The sequence below is a fragment of the Podarcis filfolensis genome (assembly GCF_964270895.1).
Source record: "Podarcis filfolensis genome assembly, chromosome: 1".
Taxonomy (NCBI): Eukaryota; Metazoa; Chordata; class Lepidosauria; order Squamata; family Lacertidae; genus Podarcis; species Podarcis filfolensis.
Window position 1 is genome coordinate 97,594,898 of NC_139604.1, and position 24,957 is coordinate 97,619,854.

Consider the following 24,957-nt stretch of genomic DNA (forward strand, 5'->3'; position numbering starts at 1 on the left):
ATACTCTCCAGTAAGCCTATATATATATATATATATATATATATATATAGGTTTGCACTCTGAGGCAGCAATGAGCAAGTTTTTGGCTACTCCTGGGTGACACTCCTTCAAGTATATTATTATTATTATTATTATTATTATTATTATTATTATTATTACATGCATACATACATGCATACATACATACTCCACCCATCTGACTGGGTTTCCCCATCATGTCTTCCCTCAGCCCTTTAAGCTTTTCCAGGACCATTCTCTATAAATTTGTATTTCTGCTGAACCTGTTCCTGCTTAATGTCCCTGTTGACTCATTCTCATAACCTTGGAGTTATGAGTTCATGGAAGCTATGGTTCTTTGCTAGCCCAGATGGATTTCCCCCACAGTCTCCAGTGTTTGTGTAAATACGACTGCTGTTGCCAGATATGCATGGAGAAATCTTTGGCAGTGTTCATGTTTGTAAGAAAGGGTCATCCAGCTCATTAATTGCAAGCATACCTTGTAATCGTGCATACTATAGCAAGCCTTTCTAATGTGGAGTGAGGAGCACTGTGCAAAAGAGTAGCATGATCTCCTAATGTAGGGTACGGACAACCCATGTGTTGAATCATGGTAAAATCAAAACTGGAAGAATGAATGGCTAGCCCTGTGCAGAATGGTTGTGTGAAGTGGCCCTAAGCTGATATATGATCCTTAGAAGAGAAAAAGCTTTTTAACAATAGTAATATTGTTTTCCCTCCTGTTGCCCCTCTGTAGGGATCATCTGTAGTCAGACTCTGTCCCTATCCATCCATCTCTCTCTCTCTCTCTCTCTCTCTCTCTCTCTCACACACACACACACACACACACACACAATGTGCAAGGTGGTCATCTGCTTATGACGTGCAGACATTTAAACAAGTGATCTATCTAAGGGGAAACAGATTTCATTTGCCTGAATGCAAATCTGTCTCAAGCAGCCTTCCACTATCCCACTTCCTTACTCCTTCCTGCAGACCTATTCCTTCACGCTCCGAGGTCTCCAAGTATCCCTATTTTCCATACAAACAGCATCCTGGTTGTATGAGTTGTACAGGAAACAAAACGCACAGCATTACCGAAACATACTTTTGACCCCCAAAGTTGGAAGGTCCCTGGCCTATACAGGCACGCATCCTTCACCCATATACAATGTGTGTTGCAGAGCATATTCACATAACTAAATGGATATGAGAAATTGTGTGTTGGATGGGGGGAGGCGGCAGCATACAAAGTCATCCCTAATTTGGAAGTGAACCTACATTTACTACTATGCTGTAGGAAATCAGATGAATGGTGGTGAGTTTACCTGACAGTTTGGCTGAGAAGTTAAATCTCACTAGGATTGCTTCTTCCTGGGTAACAACAATGAAAACAAAAACAGAAGTGGTTGGTGGACCCCATGAATTCACAGGAATCTGCCTCGCACCAAATCAGACCTTTGGGTCTACGAGCTCAGACTTGTCCACACTGATTAGTAGTAGCTGCCCAGGGTTTCAGACAGCGGTTCTCTGAGCCCAGCTTTGTGGCATTGCTTTCTCTCTAGCTTTGATGAACTAGGCTAGTTCTCAGCTGGTTTCAAGCTGAACTGAAAGCAGAAACTTTCAGCCGAGTCTATTTTTTCACCTACAAAAAAATGCCTAACCCTTTTAGCCTAGGGAAACTGAGCTAGTTTTTTAAAGGCTAGCCCTACCCTTTTTAAATTTAAACTGATTCTCCCACTAGATAGATCAATATTTTGTGGAGCTATACACTTCACTGCTGCAATGTGCATTATTGCAGCAGACCTTTTCTGAGCCTTAAAAAAACAAAGGGGGGGGGAGCATGAACAGCAAATGTTGATGCTGTGTGAATTTTTTTTAAAAAATCAGATTGACTTGATGAACTCTCCTGTAAATGCCTAAAAAGTGATATTTGAATGTATCCTCAATGTTGTTCATGTTGTCATATAATAATAGCCAGCATCTGGGCAAAGATTAGCATGCATATAGAATGTACCTATAGTCATCTGGAAATGCAAATATATTTGCAGCCATCACATCTGCATCCATTTAAATCAAATGACCAGTCAAGTAGCATCTGATAGGCGATTAATAAACTACTCACCATGTGAGCCAGGATGCCAGTCATCTAACAAGAGGTATGGACGTACGTAGTACTTAAAAGGGAACTGGAGAACAGAAGTACTTTTCTGAATTTGGGCCAAATGTATTTTGAGGATTCCCAGTCACTTTTGTGCTTCTTTTTTTAAGGGTCCTAGCAAATGAGTCATTCAGCAACAATGTTAATTCAACAATAGTTACCAAGTTACCGTATTTTTCACCCGACCATAGGACGCACCTTGTTTTAGAGGGGGAGAACAAGAAAAAAAAATCTCCCCCTCTCTGCTCAGCGCCCCTTCAGCAAAGCTGCAGGAGAAACAGAGCCCCTTCCATTTCTCCTCCCGCTTGGCTGAAGGGGCACTGCACAGTTCTCCCTCTCTGCTGAAGCCGGGAGAGTCTTGCTCTCCCGGCTTCAGCAAAAGGAACTCGAAGCCTCCGGAGTGCAGCAGGAACTTGCGCTGTGCTCCGAAGGCTTCAGGCGGCTATACCTGAAGCCTGGAGAGCGAGAGGGGTCAGTGCGCATCGAGGGGTCTGCACTTCGGAGGCTTCGCGTTGCTATTGCTGAAGCCAAGGAGGCACACACATTTCCCCTTAATTTTTGGAGGGGAAAAAGTGCGTCCTATAGAGCGAAAAATACGGTAAGTTTAGATGTGCAACTGTGTATAAAAACAAGAGTATGCCACAAAAAATAGCTACATGGTCTAGTGCAGCCTTCCCCAATGGTCATCCCTGATCATTAGCAATGCTTGGTATGGTCTTATGGGAGTTGTAGTCCAAAACATCTCAAGGGCACCTGGTTGGGGAAGACTGCTTTAGTCATAAGAGCTGGAAGAACATTTACTACTTCAGAAAATGTAATTATAAATCGTAAATGATAAATGCTGGGTTTTTTGGGGTTTTTTTTGTATCAGCAATCTGCATTTGAGAAAACACTGATCAGCTCTCTGCAACCCTGATGCATCAAAGGCAATTTTGTACATTGAGTTCAGTCAGGACAGGTTCCCCTTGCGCCCCTCAGATAAATATTACTATGAATATAGAGTTTCTGACAATAGTTTCTGTACCATGGGTCTGGACTCTTACCTCTCTGGAGGCACCATTACAAAGTCAAAATTAATCAAAAGAAAATAAAGGAAACCCCAGTGTTGATTTTCAAAACTGAAACCCAACAGAATCGCTGCTAAAATAACAGAACTGCCTGATGCAAAACCTACAAGTACAAGGAAATTCTGAGTTAGGGCAGATGCAGTAACCTTAACGCAACCCTGCCGAGCCGACCAATTGCATACATATGGTATGTAAACTAACCTGCTGCTCTGAGACTCTGTCAGAGGACCATATGTCTTGTAACGGGGAGGCAGAGGAGAGCTAAGTAGGGGGGCATTTGAGATTGTCTCTGTTCAGAATGTCTTCATGTCTGATTGGATTACATTAACACCTTCATGCTACCGTAATATTTCTTGCTTCTTAACTCTGGGTCTCCCCTTAACCGTGTACTGTTGGATTCGGTACGGCTACACCAAGTGCAACGGCACAGGGCCTTTCGCTGAAATGAATCACGCACCACAAAACATCCTGAGCTTACATAAACATTTGATTGTAGGCATTTTCTGTCAAGTAGCCCAGCTGCCTTTTTTTCATAAAGGCGAGCGTATATTATCATGGCCTTCTGCAAAAGCCAGAGAAGTCCTGATTCTGATTCCACCACCTGCCCGCCCGGAACCTCAGAGTGTTTCTAGCTCTGAAGAAACTCTATATTTTGTCCTACCGGATGTGGCAAGGGGCTCTACAGTGTATGTCAGGCTTGAGCTGCAACATTTCTCAGCTTTGTTCTTTCCACCACTTCGACTATCCTCTGGACAATTCGGCGCAGATTAACACAGCCCATTTTCCTGTAAGCAGTAACACAAACCAAGATGTGTCTTTTACTCCATTAAATATTAATTCGCATCATTTAATATTAAAGAGGTTGCATTCCTACCGCTCCCCCTCCTTCCCCCCACACTTCTCCTCTGATCCATACAACCCATTTCTGAGTGTCTCAAATATATATATATATATATATATATATATATATATATATATATAACAAGGCCCATTGTATGAGGAGGAAAAAAACATTGTTAATTCTCCAAGGAGGCTGAAGATGCCAATTGGATCAGTGACCTGCTTCAGCCGCATACACAGAAGAAACATACTGAACAAAACGCTGAGGAGGAAATTGTTCATCAATTGAGAACACACAGCAAGATGCCAGCTTATACCAGAATACCTATAGCACCGCCACAGAATACACCTTAGACATATAATATATGCTGTAAGAAATGGGTGGACATGCCTAGGGATGTTGGAGAATTGCGACAAAAACTGAAACGGGATCAGAAATTGCTGGTATTCGCTCATTTGTCCCATGCCCAGAATGGAAAGCAATCCAGCAAACACAATTGATACTTGCAGTTGCAGTTGCTTTCATTCTGCAAATGATACATAGTCTGTTACGTTGCCCCCACCTGCCTCCATTGGCATTGCGTTTTCCTTGTAGTGAAATGAATGGGGGTGGAAGGACATGATGAAAAACACAGTTTACAGGATTTATGGAATTAATTACTCATGTAATTTTGCCACAGGGTACAGCAAAACAACGTGATTTTTGGTGGAAGGCGAATTGCAGTGGGACAGAAACAGTGCTATATTCAATGAATACAGGGCAGAAAGGAAAGCACTGCCTTCATCCATCCCTATTCAGGCTACAGATTTGTCAGAACTACACTTATTTTTTTACTGGAACTCCATCCTCTATCCATGAAGCCTGCTCTTAAAATGAAGCAGAGTGTCTTAAGATGATATTTTTACTATTTCTCTTTGGGGATTTTAGACCTAAGTGCATTCAATAACTTTCATGAAAAAGCAGGATATAAAAATGAAAAAATAAAATAAACAAAACTGTTGAAGAACTATTCCTGAGTCTTCTCACATTCCCAACCTCCCATGTTTCTGGACAAAACCCAGTGTATGCTTTGAAATGGGATGACAAATGCTTTTTCACATCTGTACTGAATCATGATAATATTAGTAAAATCAAAGGGCCCTGGATAGCTAAGATATCCCCTTAACTTTCAAATGGGCAGGGGAGCAGGAAGAACAGAAAAGCAGGCACCACCATTTCCTCTTGGGTTAATAAGAAAGATTCCTAATTGAGGATCCATTAGTACTTAACAAAATTTGATAGGCTTCAATGTACATATGATGGCAATGTATGCCAATTAACTCCCACTTTTCTAATGCACCTCCATTCACTCACTCTTGTGGCCTATAGGCTGATGGAGGGGGATAAATGAGGAGTTCTCTCAGATTTGTTGCCAACAACAGATGGTGCTAAGAGCCCAGGCAGTGAGTTGGCAAATCCCTCTCCCTCCCATTTCCTCGTTCCCCAAGCTCTGTAACCAATTTAGCCTTTGGAGCTGGCATTGCTCCGACCATTCTGACTCAATTCCCAACCTAGGCTTGCTAGCACGCTACTCAATATGCTACTGGTTAGCCTGAGGACTGCTAATCATGGATTCTTTCAAATGCTATGAGAATCAATTAGCACTGGGGGTGGGGGAAGGAGAAGAAGAATTAAAGGCCATGCCCTTAATAAGCAAATCCGAGCAGAAAGAGATCCCTTGTTTAAATACAGTGTCTTCCCAGGATGCTGGAGGTTGCGAACTGCATCGCTCAATACAGTTACCAGCACAGCCACTCTATGGTTTTTCTTAATAAGGAGCATGGTGCAAAACTTCTGCAACACCTTTCCTGGGTCTTGTACTTCCATTCAAATTAAAGTTTGATTTGTTGATTGGTCCCAGCTTATAGATGCATATATTTATTTCTCCCCTGGGGTTACAGAACAGCTTTCTTGGCAGCACGCAGATTTTGGGAAGGCCAGGGATGCTATGGGGAGAGGAAAAGAGCTGCTGTATTAAAAGCAATTAGCTTTAACCAAAGAGTTAAGGCAAGCCTGTTGGCTGAGAAGTGAAGAAACTTCACCTGGCAGGGTTGCTGCGTCAAAGGGGGGAAATACTGTAACTATGGATACAGCGGCTAACTGAAATATAATTCACCCACCAAAAAGGCCCGAGCAAAAGGAAACAAATCACTTTGCCACCAAAGCCTTGGATATCAAACTCCCGGCATTAGGCCAAAAACGGAAACCCTTTCAACGGAGAGACTGACAGGCACGTAAATTTCAACAGAAAAATTTGCAGCATGAATGTCTCTTTTTTAGTGTTGTGTTTCTCCTGAGAGACTTTGTGTGTACAATAGGATGTTTTCTCGTGGATTTTTTCAGCTCCATTTCAGACACAAAAGACAGCCTGCTCCCCTTCAAGTTCTCAAAAGCTTCATTCAGAGCAGCATTCAATAAAATCCGAAATAGTGGAAGCACAGATACGTTAGAAGATTCTGAATGGAGAAAAATATGAGATGACTGCTATTGGGATGCCATAAAGTTACACAGGGAATTCACTGTCTAATTCTAATTCTAAAAGATGGCAACTCATAGTTTTGAAGTTTTGCATTTTGGCATACATAAATAAAAGGCCACAAGGTTGACTCCATATCCCTACTTTTGAGTCAGTGCAGTACAGCTGAATAACTGCGATGCCTGCATTGATGCTACTTGGCAACTGAAATTTTATGATTTTATTGTTTTCTTTGTACTGCATATCACCCTGAGAACTTCGGCTGAGGGGCAGGCAAAAAAATATAATTGATAAAAATAAATAATAAAATGGGTCCAATTTCTAGTTAGTGAAGGTGAACAAATCACTGTCACTCGGATTCAGTTTGTATCTATGCCACTGGAATCTCAAGCTCTGAAGGCACATTAAAGAATTGTAAAGGATTTGGCAAGGCAAAGATGATTAAGGGGCTGAAGCAACTTGTTGACAAGAAAAGGCTAAACCACATGGGAACAGTTTTTGTCAGGGTCACAGAACGGTAGGGAAAGGTGCAGCTTCCATTCCCTTCATGTTGCATTCTTGAATATAATCCCACATTTTTGGTATCTTTCTTTTAGGCAAACAAACTGATATAGCTGCATGCTACATATTTAATGCAGCATATGGTTTGGCCAACAGTCCAATTGATTGGCAATACAGTGGTACCTCAGGTTAAGAACTTAATTTGTTCTGGAGGTCCGTTCTTAACCTGAAACTGTTCTTAACCTGAGGTACCACTTTAGCTAATGGGGTCTCCCACTGCCGCCATGCCGCCGCTGCACAATTTCTATTCTTATCCTGAAGCAAAGTTCTTAACCCGAGGTACTATTTCTGGGTTAGTGGAGTCTGTAACCTGAAGCGTCTGTAACCTGAAGCGTCTGTAACCTGAGGTACCACTGTAGATTCTGGGCAAAGAAAGGCAAGGCCTTCTTCCACACAAAACAAAATGAATCCCCAGAATTCATTCTCATAAGATGTGATGGTGGCCGGACAGCTCTACAAGTGGATTAAATAAATCCACAGAGTGAGGGGCTATCAATGGATGTTAGCTACATGCCATCACCACTGAGGCCTAGGGGTCATGGGGCTATTGTTTTCATAGTCTATTTGTAGGCTTCCTAGAGGCATCTGTAAAAGAGGATGATGGACTAGATGGGAAAACAGCGGTCTTCTAATGCTTGCCCACTTCTAATAAGGTGGAATAACACTACTATTTTAAATCTGGCCACATGTCTGCTGTGCTTGCATGCCATGATTCCAGATATGGGCAGGCATCTCAACTGGGGACAGTGTAGCTCCCAATCTGTCTCTATGACACACATGGCACGTAAAATTGGTGTCGATGAAAACCTGGGGAGAGGGTCCAATAGGTCAATGAACTATGTCACACGGTTTCAGCCCATCTCTAACAAAATCCTGGAAAACAAAATGTAGGTGGATAAATGTCACATTTGGGGACATTAAATTAAACAGTAGTCCCAGTGAACAAAGGAATTTGCCAAAGAGCAGCTAGATTTGGAAACTGAACCATTATGCTCACAGAACGCAATATGCAAAATTCCAGTGCAATATGTTTTCAACAAAAGGAAGAGGTCAGAGGGTGTAACTTCTAGCATGACTTTGCACAGATATTTGGGCCTAGTCTATTAATCAGAAGCAAGGGGTAAAGGCAATGGCCCATGCCCATAAAAGCTCAGTGTTATAAATAATAGCAATGCTGATGCTTCAATATACAAAGAACTCAATGAATGCAAAGGCCATATCTTTGAACAGTGCAATTTCTTCTACTTTAGGGCATGAGCTCAATCCCAGAAGCCCTCCATTTTAGTCAATAGCAAAAAAACCTGTAGTTTTTACTTTAAGTGCTCTGTGAGGGGCAATTCATATGTTGCTTTTTGTCAGTCAACACACCACTATTGAGAGTGATATCTGTGCCTAAACTTCCAGAGAAACATAATGTGTGATTGCTTCTCTGCCAATGTGTATACTGCAGGGCTCCATATCGATACTGAAAACACTCAATTATCACAGATGGATATATAGAACCTATGCCGGAACAGAGATCACTGAAATTATCTTCTGATTCGAAAATCCATCACATCTCATTATGCAGAGTCACAGAGTTGCATGAGATGGCACCTTAGTTATGTCATTAACACAGCATGGACCAGATTGCAGCAGCCCGACTGAGGGGAGTCTCAGTGGACCTTTAGGATGGTCTGCCTTCAGGGAGTAACGCAGCCCAAAGGATTCCAAGTGATGCTGAAGGCTGACCTGGGACATGTTCTACTTGAAATGTGGAGCTCAAAGCAGCATACCAATTGTATGCTCACAGCAGCCCTGTGTGGCAGGTTAGGCTGATAGACTGTCCCAGTGTCACCTTGTGATGTGCCATGGCTCAGTAGGGATCTTAAACCTGAGTCTCCTGGTCTCCATCCAATGCTCTAAACACTACTACACACTAACTCACTTAAAGCGCTGTAAGTCCATCCAGCCTGCTTAGAGAGCTCTGAAAAAAGATGGAAGGGAAGTTCCTTTGGGAATATGTCTCACATTCACTTACTGGATATGTATATGGATCACCTTGGTATGCTATGGGGACTTTAACTCAGTCTGTGGGTTTCTGTTCCCTCTTCTTCCAACCAGCCCCTTCCAACACTCTCTGCAACTGTTTTGGTGGGTTATATATAGAAATAATGAAGAAGGGGGGAAACCCGCTCAAAATACCTTCTCAGTAACTGTCTTGCTGCTGAGGTCTGATAAACAATGGGACTATTAGCAAGAACGCATTATCATGTCTGGTGATATTTCATAGGGTATTTGACAATCCATAGGGGCTGCTTCTGCTGCTCCATAAATAAGATATACTATTTAATGGGTCTCTTTTATCATACACATCATGGTGAATCTACAAGAACATCACTTAACTTGGCCTATCCATCTTTCACCCACCACGTCCTTACAGACATCAACAAACTGAAATAACATGCTGGATTTTCTATTATGAATATGTATTTTTGTACTTTACATGCTCAATTTTGCTTCCTCCCCATCAGGTCGGGTAGTGCCCGATATATTATGAAGAGTGATTGACTGAGGGAGTGTAGTTCTCAGACACCTGAGGGGTTATGTAAAACACTGTGGAACCAAGTGATTGTGAGCTATAGTCCACACACTTTAGCTGTAAATTTACCCCGTCAGCTAGGTACACTGGAAATACATATTATGCTAATACTCTCTTGCCCTCCTTCAAGAAACTCCCTCTGCAGAGATGCACTGTACATATGACATGCCATGTTTTCTCAGATACAGTTTTGTTATACATAAAACAAGCCAACACGCAAATTTGAATATTCCGTTCTATCAACCCATTAGTTATGAACTTGTTAAAATAAAGCATCAAATGAACTATGTTGCAATGTTTTAAGGCCAAGGGATTGGGCGTTTTGCAACCACTAACCAATAAACTTCTATAGCTTTTCATGGCAATGTACCTCTGCTGAAAATAGCTGCAAACTTGCTCTTGAGATTAGTATAAATGAATTCTTGCTCATATTGGTTAATGTGAATTTTTGTATCAATTTTATTTTACTTTTTTATATATATTTTGCAAAGTCTTCTCATCATTATTATCGTTTCTATGTATAGCCTGCCTTTGATTTCAATAGGGCCTCAAGACAGCTTACAACTTATCAGATTTGGCTCTGATCCACTGGCTCTGAGATGCCAAGGGTTGAACCCAGGACTTTCTGCCTGCAAAGAGATTACAGTCTCTTCCCATGTATGCATGTAAAATAGTACACAAGAATACAGTGGTACCTTTGTTCTCAAACAGCTTAGCTGCTGAACAAATTGGCTCCCGAACGCCGCAAACCCGGAAGTAAGTGTTCTGCTTTGTGAATGTTTTTTGGAAGCTGAACGGATGCTCCTGCAGCCAATCAGAAACCATGCCTTGGCTTTCGAATGGTTTTGGGTGTTGAACGGATTAAGTTCAAGTTCATTACAGCACTAAAGCTTTCATGCTCGCTTCCTGAGAAAGTTATGACTATTTGCCCCACGTCTTCTGCAGTGAAGACAGGGACAAATAATTCATTCAGCTTTCTTGCAGTCTCCTTACCTTTATTTAGCACATCTTTTACTCCCTATTCATCCAATAGTCCAACAATCTCCCTTGCTAGTTTCCTGCTCCTGACGTATTTAAAGAAAGATTTCATTGTTGTTGCTGCTCCTAATGGTTTCAGAAACATAGTCCTCAGATTCTATTTTTGCATCTCTCATGGCAGTCACAGGGAACCTGTGGCCCTGTAGTGGTGTGTTTCAACCACAATATGTAGTCCAGGGCCTGATTCAGTATCTCAAAGACTCAATTCGACTTGGACCAATTTGGAAAGTGCCTATTTTGGCTCAGATCTGCCTGGCTTCAGAAAATATGAAGATGCCTATATATATATATATATATATATATATATATATATATAATCAGTAGCTCTTAAAACGTCTACCTCAACTGTCGGAAGTATTAAGCCTCTGAATATTAGCTCCAGGAAATGACAAGTGCTGTTCAATAGGCATCTGGGTGGCCACTGTGAGAACAGGATGCTGACCAAGATAGGTCTTTGGCCTGATCCAACTGGCTCTCTTCATGTTCTTATTTGGATTCAGATTCTAACATATTTTGGGTACTAAATAATAGAAAACCACAGAAGAAATTGTAGACTTTAGAGAAGAGAATAAATAGTTTCATTCGTATATATTGTTCCACACTTTAAAACTACTGTCATGGGCATTTATCTCTCTCTTTGCTTCACCTTCTTTGTAGGAGACCCCTCCCATCCCACATAATTCAGTTTGGCTCACTACCTTCCATACAACACTTTAAGCTATTTATCTTCAATCATACACCCCAGGGCTCCATTTTAATATTGTTACGTTAAGTTCTGAGGAATAAAATACGGAGGTGCATAGCTCACCTGGTGGTACAGATTTACCTGAGATATAAAGTTATATCATACAACCTGATATTTAAAGCTGGAAAAGCATATAATCTGTAAGCAAAAGTTTTCAGAAGTCTGAGAATGTTCAACTACATCCAAACCATACTACGGCTCTCAATCCACAATTAGTTTATCATAGTGGCATGAGGAATCTTTTTCATCTATACAGCCACAGTACAAAGTGGATTACTAGACAGTTTGGCAAACTTACATGGCAATCAGTGAGAATCCTTAAGAAATGGTTTCTAAATTAAAAACACAGTTGTGATGGTGAACCTAAAGAATCAAATGATGACTGTAAATAAAATTCTAGGTCAAGGTCACAATCAGTAAAGTCTAAAATATAAAGTCTAAAAGGGTTGTACTGTATGACTTCCAGGGTCCCTTCCAAATATATGATTCTGTGAGTATTGTTCTGATCCATTTTGCTGCAAAAGGTGTCTTTAGATGGACTTTTGGATATTGTTGAATTGCAAACTAGTTTTTTTAAGTACATAAAAAGCAATGAGTAGGGTAGTTCCCCTAAACTCTTACCTCTTCCAAAGCCACTGGCAGCATGTGTGGCACAGCTACATACCAGATAATCACATGGTTCTGCCAATGTGGCAAGAGCAGAGCTTAGGAGTCAGGTCCATTATACCGTATCCTATAAGCTGATGCTTCAGTGCAGTTGCTCACAGGACTGGAATTCCTTTATGGTCTTGACTGGGGAAGGGGAAAACCTAGGGCACTCCAGATGTTGCTGAAATACAACTCTAACCAGCAAGCATGGTCAATGGCCAAGGATGATTGGAGTTCTAGTGCAGTAACAACTGGAAAATCAAGATGAAGGGTTGGGTAATCACAGGACCTGGAGCCAAATGTGGTCCTCCAGGCCTCTCTAGCCACTTCAGGACTGTCTTCGGGCCATATCGCCTCCCAGACCTGTTCTGTGTCCACTCCTTGTTGCTGGATTTTGCATGGCTGGAATGTGTCCTTGGATCTTTGGTCCAGGGCTGGAATGTGCCCTGATGTCTCTTGCTTGCCCAGATGGAGGATGCTGAGGTGTGTTTGTGTGCATCTATTGTAGTAGTCTCATTGCTGAGCAACGATGTGCAGAGCTCAATAGAGTGGGAAGCCAGCCAACCAGAAGAGTCTCTGAGGTGTACTTTCCAAGAGGCGGAGGCAGCATCCAAAGTCCTAGGGCCAGGCAAATAGCAATCCATGTGGTCAAACAGTCTAGGGGTCAGGGAATCTAATGATCATGGGGTCAGGGGTCAAGACAAGCAGGAAGCAGCAAGGTAGGGCCAGGAAATCCAATCACTGTAACCAGCATCTGACTGCTGCTGAAAGCTCTACTGAAGAAGGCTCCAGCCATCTAGTTCTCACCAGCGCCTTCTCCTCTGTGTCCTTGAAGGCTGAACAGCTGCAGGTGAAGTCATTCTGCCTTCTCCTCTCCCTTCAGGGTGGCTATTCAGAAGGTGAAACTGACTTCTAGCCCATGACACCTGGGTGCAGAATATATGTGTGTATAAAAAGAAGAGTCACGTTCATTGCTCTGCCCATTTTTGCCCACTACTGGCACGCCCATGAGGGCTTTGATGTTTCCCAAATTTTGGGGGGCAGAAGTTGGCAAAGGGTGATACTGAATGGGTTGGAAGAAGAAGAGTGAGGGATGGCATGCTATGTGCATAAGAATGTAAAAAAACAGCACTGTTATATCAGACCAAAGGCCCATCTAGTCCAGGGTCCTTTTCTCACAGCGGCCAACTAGATGCCCAAGTGAAGCCCAGGAGCAGGACCTGAGCTCAGCAGTGTTCCCCTCACCAGCAGCTGGTATTCTGTGGAAGTAGAATAAAGCCACAAAGGGAAGCTCTGGTTGGTGCCCTATCTACCATCCCATTGACTCCACCCTGCCCCACTGGCCTTTAACTGCTTGCGAATAAATAAATAACAGAGAAAAACTGTTCAGGGGGAAATAATCAAATGTATATGGAGATAAGTTAATATTGACAAATTGTCCTCCACAAATGTGATGCTCTTTTGTCCTCTCCCTCCCTCCAAATTTCTCTACAAGCGTCGTGCCAGGGCTTCTCGTCAAGCCATGACTCTCTGCTCCATGCATCAATTGGGGTAATTGGGAATAAGCCAGAAGCGTGTCTGTGCTTCCTTTCATTGCCTGCAGTGCTCCTTTTGAACTACATGTTCAAGTGCTTCTTATTCATTTCCCCCCTCACAAACATACAACCTGAAATCCCAGATCAGTTCTGAAGCCTCAGGATTAGAAACCAAAACTGAGCTGGTATTTGAGGATTCATATGGTTTTGAGCCATTTTTATTTTTCACTGCTAAAAAAAAACAACAAGAAGAAAACACTCCTGACATATAAACTCCTAACAATTTCTGCATTTTATCTTGACATTAGGCATAACTGAGACAGAGTAGTCTCAACCTGCCGATAATTCCCATTTTACAAAAGCAGAAGCTGTATTATAATGGGAGCATACAAATAAGAGCAGTTTCCTGCCTCCTTGTATTTCAGATGCAGAGCAGATAAAAAGCTAGATTCAAACTGATAGTTCTCATCAGGGAATGAACATTAAAAAGCTTAGTGTCTAAGGCAGGCTAAAGAAGAAATGCCTTTAAAACAGGGGCTCTGACAAGAATTGCATCTGCAAAGGAATGCGCAAGCACAATCCTGCACATGTTTACTGAAAACTTAGTCCCACTGTGCACCTCAGGGTGGATAAGTGTGCAAAGGGTCGCAGTCTTAGAGACCCAAGTGCCAACAATTGTTGTGATGTTTAATAATATAGATTAGAAAGTGCTGTGCTGGATTACTGCTACTTGTTCTCCATGGGGCTGCCCTTGAAGACGGCCCAGAGGATGGTACAGAATGCAACAGCCTGAATGTTGATGGGCATTTCTGCAGGACACCATAAACCACCAGTTCTCAAAGGCCTGTGCTGGCTGCTTTTTTGTCACTGGGCTGCCAGGTTTTGGCATATAGAGAGCTAAACAGCTTAGGACCCAGTTATCTGAAGGAGCTCCTCTGCCCATAACATAAATAGCCTTGATATCTTGCTAGATGAAAGGCAGTATAGAAGCATAGGGAATCCTTCCACACACATGGTGTACAGAAGCAAGCTGTGGGCTCCTGTACTCTCCCACAACGTATAGATAGATGATGATAGATAGATAGATGATAGATAGATAGATGATAGATAGATAGATAGAAGAACCCCAACCACCCAACTGAGTTGCCCCAGCCACTCTGAGCAGCTTACAACATAATATAAAAACACCGTGAGACATCAACCATTAAAAATTTCCCCATACAGGGCTGCCTTCAGATGTTTTCAGAAAGTTGTGCAGTTGTTTATCTGAAAGGAAGGTGTTCTACAGGGCGGGCACCACTACCAAGAAGGCCCTCTGCCTGATTTCCTGTAACTTCACTTCTTTCGGTGAGGGAACCACTAGAAGGCCCTCAGAACTGGCGGCCTTAACTGCGAGCCAGAGTTCATGTTCCTTCAAAATGCAGCCCTACGTGGAGATGCTGAGGACCAGACCTGAGACCTTCTGCATGCAAAGTAGATGCTCTGCCACTGAGCTGTGGTTATCCCCCTCCCTCAAACAGGCCATCTGTATGTGGTCCATCTGTAAATAAAAAAGGGGGAAGACATGCTTTCTTCCCATGATAGTATCAACAGTGGTGAGTGTAAATCTTTTCCCCGCTCCTAAACTGTTTTTGGAGGAGTGAAGAATAAAGTGATGGGGAATCCACTTCACCCCAGTAATGTGAGAAGGGGCCCTTAATCTGGTGGTTTTTGCTATCCTTAAAATTTCAAGGGCACTGTCAAAGGAAACCTGACCAATTTGAGTAATTGTTGGATGTACGGATTTTTTTTGAAATTTACCGGTAGCTACTTCTTAAACTGCAAAGCATCTTCCATATCCACATAGATATTTTTAGGTGACTTTTTTGTAATATGGCCCAAGTGCTGTTGCAAATTATTTCCTTCCTTTGTTTCCCCCCCCCTCTCTCTTCATGAAACATCTGAGCATTTGCTATTTGCCTTTAAAGCTTTGAAGCTCATATGATAGGAGAATCAAATTTTGTTTCTGCCGGCAATAAATCAAGTGCTTAGTTCTCAAAGTATTATTTTTAAGACCAGTGAGAAGAATTTGGCTACTCTCTCTGGCAAATGCTCTTATTTGTATCATGTGCAGATCAGGCAACTCATCCATCTAGCTCTGTAATGTCTACACACTGACTGGCAGCAGCTCTTTCAGATGGAAGTCTTTCCCAGCTGTACTTTAAGATGTCAGGGACTGATTCTGAGACCTTTTGCATGCAAAGTTTGTATTCTACCATTGAGCTGCTCTGTCTTACCAAAACAGAAGTGTCAGAACTTCTAGGTCTGCAACAGGATCAAAGCTATGGTTTGTCAGAAGACTATTTTTTATTGCAAATAAATATTACCATTAGAGATTAATAATGTATAAACAGTTTTATGATATATGTCAGTTGTGCCTTAGTGCCATATAATAACCAGTTAGATTATGCTATCTACCACCATCAGTGACTTCTTAAAAATGCTTTTAAGAATTTTTCCAACAAAAAATGTAGACTCTTTTTAAAATATTTTTCTTCAGTGGAAATGTGTTGGAATTCAAAAACTGTTTCGTTTTTTTTTCTTCATAAGGCCTGTAATCTTGGCAAGTCCCTGACTTCCACATACTGCCTCAAAAATACAGTAGCAGAAAGAGCAATACCCATCTTGAATATTGCCACATTGACTTATAGAACTGTGCCCTTGAGAAAAAGACTCAGAGAAAAACGGAGAGCCATGTGGTGACAAAAATGAAATAGAACTGTCATCTAGCAGTTCTTCATAGTCCATCAAGTAAACTATTAAAGATATAAGAAGAGGCACAGTGTGCTCGGGCAAAGGTTGTTAAACCACTACTCCAAGGGCAGGTCACAGCACATTGCTAAAGATTGTTAGTAAAAGATAAACCAGTTTTCTCTATGAAACCTGACACTGCCAGTTCCCAGCCTCACCTTTAATGCTATGTGCTTGCAAACAGGGACCCAGCTGGATAAAGTAATATTGTAAGACCTTTCAGAGAGCAATTGTACTTCAAGTTCAGGATATTTTGCATTAAAGAAGCTTCACACCCTTGTCGTACTGTTGGACTTCTTATTTCCTTTAGCTCACGTATCTTAGCCTTACTGTAATTTAAATAAAAGCATTGTTTTATTTATATATTAGAATTTCCAGCTGTTCACATCTCCAAAAACTTAAACAGGCAAATACTCTTTCCCATGTCAATTCAACAATTAAACAGCTTCAGAATGTAACAAATATTCAGCCTCGAACCCTATTAGAAAGCTAAGCCAGATTGAATTATGTGTCTTCCACCCAAATCTTGCTTAAAGGTAGGCTCTGAGGGATCAGAAGTAGGATGGAACTTAACAACTAGAGCTAATTGGAGGCAAGATTCAGGGTGTAAGTCAAGGGTCAAAAGGAAGTAAGTATTCCTAGTGTGTGACACCAGTTGTCAGCAGTCAGGAGAGGTATGCACAAAGAACCAAGTAGCAAACTGGGTCTGGGGATTTAGAGGAGATGGGAACCTGCAGAGCAGGCATATGGAGCCTTTGGCTCTCGCTGTCATTGGACTGTAACTCCCATCAACCCTGGCAATTAGCCATGCTGGTTGGAACTGATGGGAGTTAGAGTACAACAACACCAGGATGGGGGATCCTTTCCATCTCTGCTGCAGAACGAAGATTCAGAAGTCTGAGCTGTTAGCTTTTGTATGTGCAAAAGCCTACAGAACATGTATTAGAAGCTTGTTTTAGTCAGTTACACTGAGAATTATAATGTTGCTTCTGCAGTAATTTTGAGAGCCCAAGTGCCTTGGGGTATCTCATAGGCTATTGAAACAGAATGTCCTCACCTTCTACCAGTTTCCCAGACTCTCAGGCTCTACTCAGTTATGTTCCCAAGAGGATAGAGTTTCAAGCTGTTGGGAAGTTTCCAAATATACTTCTCTCTCTAGCTCACAGCCACAACTATTGGGAGGGCACCCACCAATGATCTTATGTAACATGATGAAACATAGAAAAGGATACTATTGCTGAGGTGCATCGAGTCTGGGCTGCTTGAATCTTTATGAGTCACATCCAAAATCCAGTGTCTTTCATTACCCCTGGAAGACTAGTTGTAGCTAGCATAAACAGTGGGGAGTCTTGTGACACCTTAAAGACTAACAAATTAATTATGGCAGAAGCTTTCATGGGTCATAATCTACTTCATCAGATGCATACACTGCCATCCTAAGTTGGCAGATATATAAACATGGGGGGGGGGCAGGGGGCCAGATGGTAGCAGTAAGATCAGAGGGGAATGAAATGCAAGGAATACAAACATCTGACCTATCAATGTAAAAACAAAAACGATATGGTGAACATTCTTAGAGTTCTTTGAATGCAAAAATAAGATAGCCAAATGTTACTGGCTGTAGAGAAATGATGAAATGCTCATCTATCAAACATCAAGCGTAACTAATCAGTGCCTGCTTTCATTTGAAACACTAGAAATAGTTCTCCCCATGTCTGAAAGTGGCTGAGACAAGTTTGAGATCCCCCCTCCCATACCAGAAAAACTAGGACCTCCTCCTCCTTCTGCAAATCCATATTTGGATATATATCTCTTCAAGTTCTCTCCATCACTTTCTGTTACTCCCTGCTTCCACATAAGCCCTGCAGTTAGTTTTAGATTGTCCACATATCACATAGGAGGTCATACCCTTGGTCTTTAAAAATTATAGGGATCCACATGAGAACTGCTACACACTAGGACCTTCTTATACCCCCCCCCCCGTAATTTCACAATAAGCTTCCTTTAAATTTTCCCAAACACCATATTTCATCACTTCCACCTCATTGCACCAACCCTGTTCCTCACAAAAATAGCAAACTTCATTACATGTTTCCATAGATTGATCATCTAATAACAGTCTCTTGTCCAATATCACCGTAGTGGATATCTCAATTGTTTAACCATGCATTGAGCATTCTGTACAGCAGGAATGGAGAACCTGCGGTCTCTCAGATACTGTTGGACTACAGCTCTCATCATCCATGACCACTGGCTCTGCTGGACGGAGCTGATAGGAGCTGGAGAACAAAGACATCTTGAGGGCCATGGGTTCTCCATGCCTATCATAAAGGTTGGGTCATCCATTTCAAAACAGGCACATTAGGACAGGTATACAATAGATTTGCAACAGTGATCATGTGTGTGGAAAGCTTCTATGAAGTTATTAAAAAGATTAAATGGATTAAACCAAGGACCAGAACTGAGTATCTTAGGAAGCTACTGTGGCTTTCAGAGACTCCATTGACACTGTCTGATTCCCAGGAGAACTGAAAGTTATAGGTCATCTCCAGTTATGCCCCAAATAGCCGTATATCAAGGAGCAGTGTAGTATTTTCAGAATGAGTGAGTTCGTCTTGCATATTTGCAGCAGCAAATCAGTGGGGTAGGGTTTTTTCAGTGATGTAACTTTTCTCTAAAGATACATATTTTTCTTTGGTTTCTCATGAATGCCTCAAGCCCAGCCTGCTAATCAAATGACCTTGACATTATCGAAAGGGCTCTGACACACATCTGGGGAACAGAAAACACTTCAACAGATCCATTATGTAGATCAAAGCAGAACTCACTTCTTTTGCCATGAAAGAGGGATAGAACACTTGGTAGAAAGAAAACATTTTCTCTGGGTTAAATTAAAAGTAAAGATTTTCAAAGCAATTTCACATGCATGTAGTCATGGTGTGGGTATAGTGGTCTAACATCTACCAGCTGAAGACAAACTCGAGGTCTTGTGTTGCCTACAAGATATGATTGTGTTTCTTTTGATAAGTTGAAGTTTGGGGAGGATGTATCTCAAAGTTGCTGTAAATCTGTTCTAAAGAAAACCAGAGCAGACGTCTGCTGTCTGGAATTTCTGCAGCAAATATTAAAAACATTTTATGATGCATTCTCATAATATCTTTCTCACCCCACACATTCCTATCATTTTCCTGCGTTCTGACATTTGATCTTTGTAGTACAGGGAACGGTTTAGAGCAGCTTCTGAAAACCATTGCCTTTTTCTTGGCTCATGAGTTTCTTTGTGAAACAACGCATGTAAAGAGGTCTGCAGTGGAGCCAACAAGCAGTGCAGAAGCTTGTCGTTCCTGACACCTTGACAAGATCAGGAAACACCAGAAAGGTGTTGCACAAATGCACCACTGAGGTTTAAATAATGGTAGTGCTTTTGAACCATCTGATGCTCCCAGCCAATCCTCCCCAATTCATGTCAGGTACAAGATGTAGCGTGTTGTAATAAATTTAATGGCTCCAAGTGGGTAATAGGATATCATACAAAGTGTTTGTTGGGAGGCTACATCTTCCTAGATACTCAGGGCCACCATAGGGTAATTCTTCTTATGCTGTGGTGAACTGCGTGTGGCAATCTTTGCCTGTGCAAACTACAACTTGCTGTTTGTATAGCCACATTCTGGATAGCATTGGAGTTGCCTAACAAGTTGGCAAAGCTTATTGCGTCTGGTGGAACCTAATACTACGTAATGATAGCTCTGCTAGCACAGCAGTGGTCCACATCAGGATATTTGCGTAATGTTGACTGCCACTTAATGATCCGTAGGCCAATATTATGCTTGGTGTTTGCATATGTTAGAAAGCTGGTGCCAGTGTTCACTAATGCTCACAGTTGTCCTAAAAGTAACATGTGTGTAAAAAGTGTATTTGCATGTGGCCATTGGTTTGGGCTTCATCTTTAATACAAACGTATTTCCCCACTCAAATCAAGCTGTGTTAATTAAGTAGGTGAGGAGACAATGTTCACCTTGTTCAGGAGCATCCACAGCATGGCCACATCTCTTGGCCTGATTGAAGGCTACACAGCTAACTACATTATCTGTTAGGACAGTTATATTCTCTCATATGACAATGACTCGCAATATGTAGTCACAGTCTTCTGGGGGAAGGAAAAAAACAGCAATTACCGTGCAGCACTCGAATCTGCCTGCCAACAGCAGAACAGTGATTTGTGAGACACATCAAGAGCTTCTGGCAAGATCAATCTACCAAGATCCCTCTGATAGAGGAATAATGAGTTGACAAAGACCAATGTTCAGTTGGGTCCAAGCCCAATAAGATTACTGTACAGCATCATCAATATTGTCTGTGTTTGGAACTGACACAATCAGAATGGAATCAATTGCATTTTCCACAGCACTGTCACACATGATTTTTAACTTTGGCTCACAGCGGTGTGGAGGAGCTTGCAGATGTTGGCAGATTTTTTGCTAACTTATGGAATGTCATTATTAAGTAGGAACTGCGCAGTACAGTAATTTGCAGTTCTGCTGTGTTCCCTTGTATGGTCTCTCGTTTGGAGGAGGGAGGCGGAGGAGAAGATGCAGTAGCCGGAGGGATTTGTCTGTTATCACCCTCATCTTGCTGTGATGGCTGAAAGTACCACATGATATACAAGGTACAGCTTGCTCTTTTTCGTGTTTGTGTGTGCACAGGTTTAATTTGAACTGCATAGTCTGAGCAATGTACACAGATGCACGGATTCCACCCCTTCTTTGACACAATAAAGAAAATAGTTTGTTTGGGGGTTTTTAAGAGCTCAGTGGTTATGTAGATGACCCTATTTGCCAGATCATCATTCCAGAGTTTAAAAAAAAGCTTAGAAATGGATTGAGGCGGTTAAAAAAAATCCTTCAACCTCTACTTGGGTGTTTTATAACCCAATGTTCAGCTGCAAAAAGCTATCAGTGATATGTTCCCTGCAATCTATTTTGTGCAGTCCATCCTTTATATAGCTTGTGGGAAAGCCCCATCTATTATGTTATTTTACTGGTGTGGTATATAGCATGATGGTAGATTTGTATGTAAGGGGAAATGAAAACATCTTTGAAATGAGAGGGAATATTCAATATGCAGGGCTAGGTTCCTTTGGAAAATGATTATGCAGATAGGTGTAGAGAATCACAAATGCTGGAAGAGGCAAAGTGGCCACTCGTAGGGCAACAACCCTCCACATCAACACCCCTCCCCAGGAGATCAGTGGATGCAATCCATACTAAATGTGGCATAAATCAGGATGGTTACTTAAGCAGGAAAGCTGAGTCAAGTGCTACTGGGCGGGGGCGGGGTGCATGCATCTAATTGGATATAATTTTTTCTCAAATGCAAACATAGCAATCAATTAGATATTGACGGTGAATCAGACCCATTCACTAAGTTTTACTTGGTTTAGGGCAAGGGTTTGTCAACCTTTTTTGGTTCTGTGGGCACACTTGTAAACTGGATAAGCTACTGCGAGCACCACACACACTCTGCAGCCAAGCACATTCCGCAGCCTACTCTGCCTACAACAGAATGCTTCTTAAAAGCCGAACTCTGGGGGGGTGAGCGGGGCTTTGTGGGCTCCAGTGGAGACCTTTGTATGCCTCAAGTACAGAGTTGATAACCCCTGGGTTAGGGTCATGTTACCCAACATTATGCTTCTATCAACCTCCTGGTGAGCCAATGCCCTCAGAGAGATTGCCCTTATTCTGCCTGGGAAAACGTTTGCAACAAAGTGCTAAAAATGTCACCCTAAATGCTGTTCTGTACCAGAGTGTTCTGTTTTGGGGCTGCAAGTGCTTATCACAGTTATGGTTATGAGCAGCATTACTACTGCTCAAAAGACTTTCCATTGGGAAGTGGTTCCATGTGAGGGCTCAGATTTTCAGCTTGACCCAATGGGCCCTATCAAGTGAAAAACCTCCATTCCTGAACCACTCCTTTCTGGGAGCTGCTGGTATGGAACCTTTCCACAAACTAGCTCTGGTCATTCATATATGAAGAATAAGTTGCCCCTACCATGTAAAGAGGGATGCGGGTGGCGCTGTGGGTTAAACCACAGAGCCTAGGGCTTGCTGATCAGGTGGTCGGCAGTTCGAATCCCCACAACGGGGTGAGCTCCCGTTGTTCGGTCCCTGCTCCTGCCAACCTAGCAGTTCGAAAGCACGTCAAAGTGCAAGTAGATTAATAGGTACCACTCCAGTGGGAAGGTAAACGGCGTTTCCATGCACTGCTCTGGTTCGCCAGAAGCGGCTTAGTCATCACCCGGAAGCTGTACACCGGCTCCCTCAGCCAATAAAGCGAGATGAGTGCCGCAACCCCAGAGTCGGTCACGACTTGACCTAATGGTCAGGGGTCCCTTTACCTTTACCTTTACCATGTAAACATTGTATTAAAGGGGGTGTGTGTGCTAGAGAAGGGTGTGCCAAAACATGAATGGGATTTACAGAACAACCCAAAAGCAGATGGGGAGTAGCAGAACAGAAGGCTGAAAATTCACCTTTTCCTATGCCCTGCTGGGCTCACATCAGCATGGTGGAAGATGGAGGTTTGTGGTTTTCCATTGTTCTGTTTCCTGTTCTGGGTCTTTTAAATATATAATGAAACCACAACCCTTTCTGGGGGCAGGGAAGGAATGGGGGGGGAGGGCTCTCCCAACACAATCCCAACATACCCTCAGAGCATCACATCATTGCCATCATCATCATCATTTAGAGGTTGTCCCCCGCCCCCGGTGAATTCAAAGCAACTTCCAAAAACAAACATTAAAAACAAAGTACAAAACCAAGAGTAAACAGAACATAAAATGCTTGCCAATATACCATATGTATAAAAGAGCAGATCCAACATAACCAAATCCTGCTAAAATAAAAGATGAAAATATTTTGCCCTGTCCAATGTCAGAGGCTCCAACTCTAGAGAGGCGTCAAGTTCCACAGCCTCACAAAGGCGGCAAAGGAGGTCAAACCGCCCTGTTCAAAGGCCTACATCTCTCTCCACCCTTGGAGATGACAATCCAATGAATCCTATGACTGTTGGGACACCCTCTAAGGGTCCTAACATCTGAAAAGCATGTCTGACCTTGAGGTCCTCTTTTCCTCTAGGTGCTTAAGCGAATTATCCTGTTGTCCACTCCTAAAAAACCTTTGCTGATGTTGTTCACCTGAAACATATTGGCCACAATTCAACACAGTGTGCTTAAGTTTGTGTTGGATTGTGCCCATTGCATTTGAGTTGGTTTTAAATGTCCTTTGACATACACTAAATAAACCTTTATTTTATTTTCTAGTATAAATTGCAATCTGAACTGTTTTATAGCAAGCATTTTTGTATAGGAACGGAATTTTCAGTGCCTTTGGCATGCTTGAAATGGAAAAAAAAATCAACATTTCTGCTGAAACAAAGAAACTGTTGATATGAAGGAAGGCTGAATTTTCACATAAAGTTCAGCTTTTCCTGAATATAAATCTTTTCCTGGATATAAAACCTTTTCCTGGATAAAATCCTTTCTGGATATAAAATCTACAGAAGACAGGGTAGGTCATACAGCGGTGGTGTTGCCCTATTTGTCAAAGAAGGGATAGAGTCTAATAAATTAGAAATCTCAAATGGAGAAAAAATAAATTTATTCACAGAAACACTATGAGTAGAAATTCCAGGCCAAAAAAGGAATATAGTTCTGAGGGCATACTCCTGTTGATTCCTCCTAACCAAAACTTTGATGGTTATCTTGAGATGCAAATAAAAATCAGAGTAGCAGCTAGATTAGATATTGCAATAGTAATACGAGACATAAGTGACCTGCAATCTAAACTGGTGAATATAAATATGAAATTGAAGAAAAAATGCAAAAGACATATCCAGTTTTACAAAGTTCAATCTGGTGATCTCCAATGGAAGTTTATCAAGCTGAATACCAACAACGCTGCTGTTTGACTGTCCTGGAATGCATGTAGGCCAGCCAAGGCCATACTGTATAACAGAGTGCTGCTACTGGAGCTCTCTTCTTCATCATTCACCATTTAGGATTTGGCCACATAGATTAAGCCATTGCAGCCTGTACCCAACCTGGTGCCATCCAGATGTTTTATACTACATCTTTCATCAGGTCCAGCCTACCCCATCCTCATTCCCAGCATGCTTCACTCACAGAAGCTACTGCTAGGAGTTCCATGTGCATCCTTATTTTGCATTCACACAAGCTGTTATTGTGCAAGTAAACCAGCTGATGTAGTCAACTGACTTTTAGATTAGATCTTTAGCAAGCTAAATCTTCGTCAATCTACAGCAGTCATGATCATCTTGATAAGCAGAAGGCAGGAATTCAGGGAAAGTAACTAGATTTTTTACACTTACCTTTAACTTCTCAAAACAACCTTCCAGCAGCCATTTCTGCTGTTAAAGCCAACATTCCAGATATTTTTTGAGTGCTTTGGTTTCCATGTTTTA

General features: G+C 42.0%; 1 long non-coding RNA gene across 1 annotated transcript in view; it reads right to left on the reverse strand.

Moving 5' to 3' along the window:
• Window positions 1–2,139: 2,139 nt before the first annotated feature.
• Window positions 2,140–24,957, reverse strand: part of LOC310766788 — a 65,739-nt gene continuing 42,921 nt past the window's right edge. The window contains exons 3-4 of the long non-coding RNA XR_014550414.1: window positions 3,887–4,010; window positions 2,140–2,272 (exon numbers count right to left, since the gene is read on the reverse strand). This is a non-coding gene — a long non-coding RNA (uncharacterized lncRNA). The remainder of the gene's footprint in view (window positions 2,273–3,886; window positions 4,011–24,957) is intronic.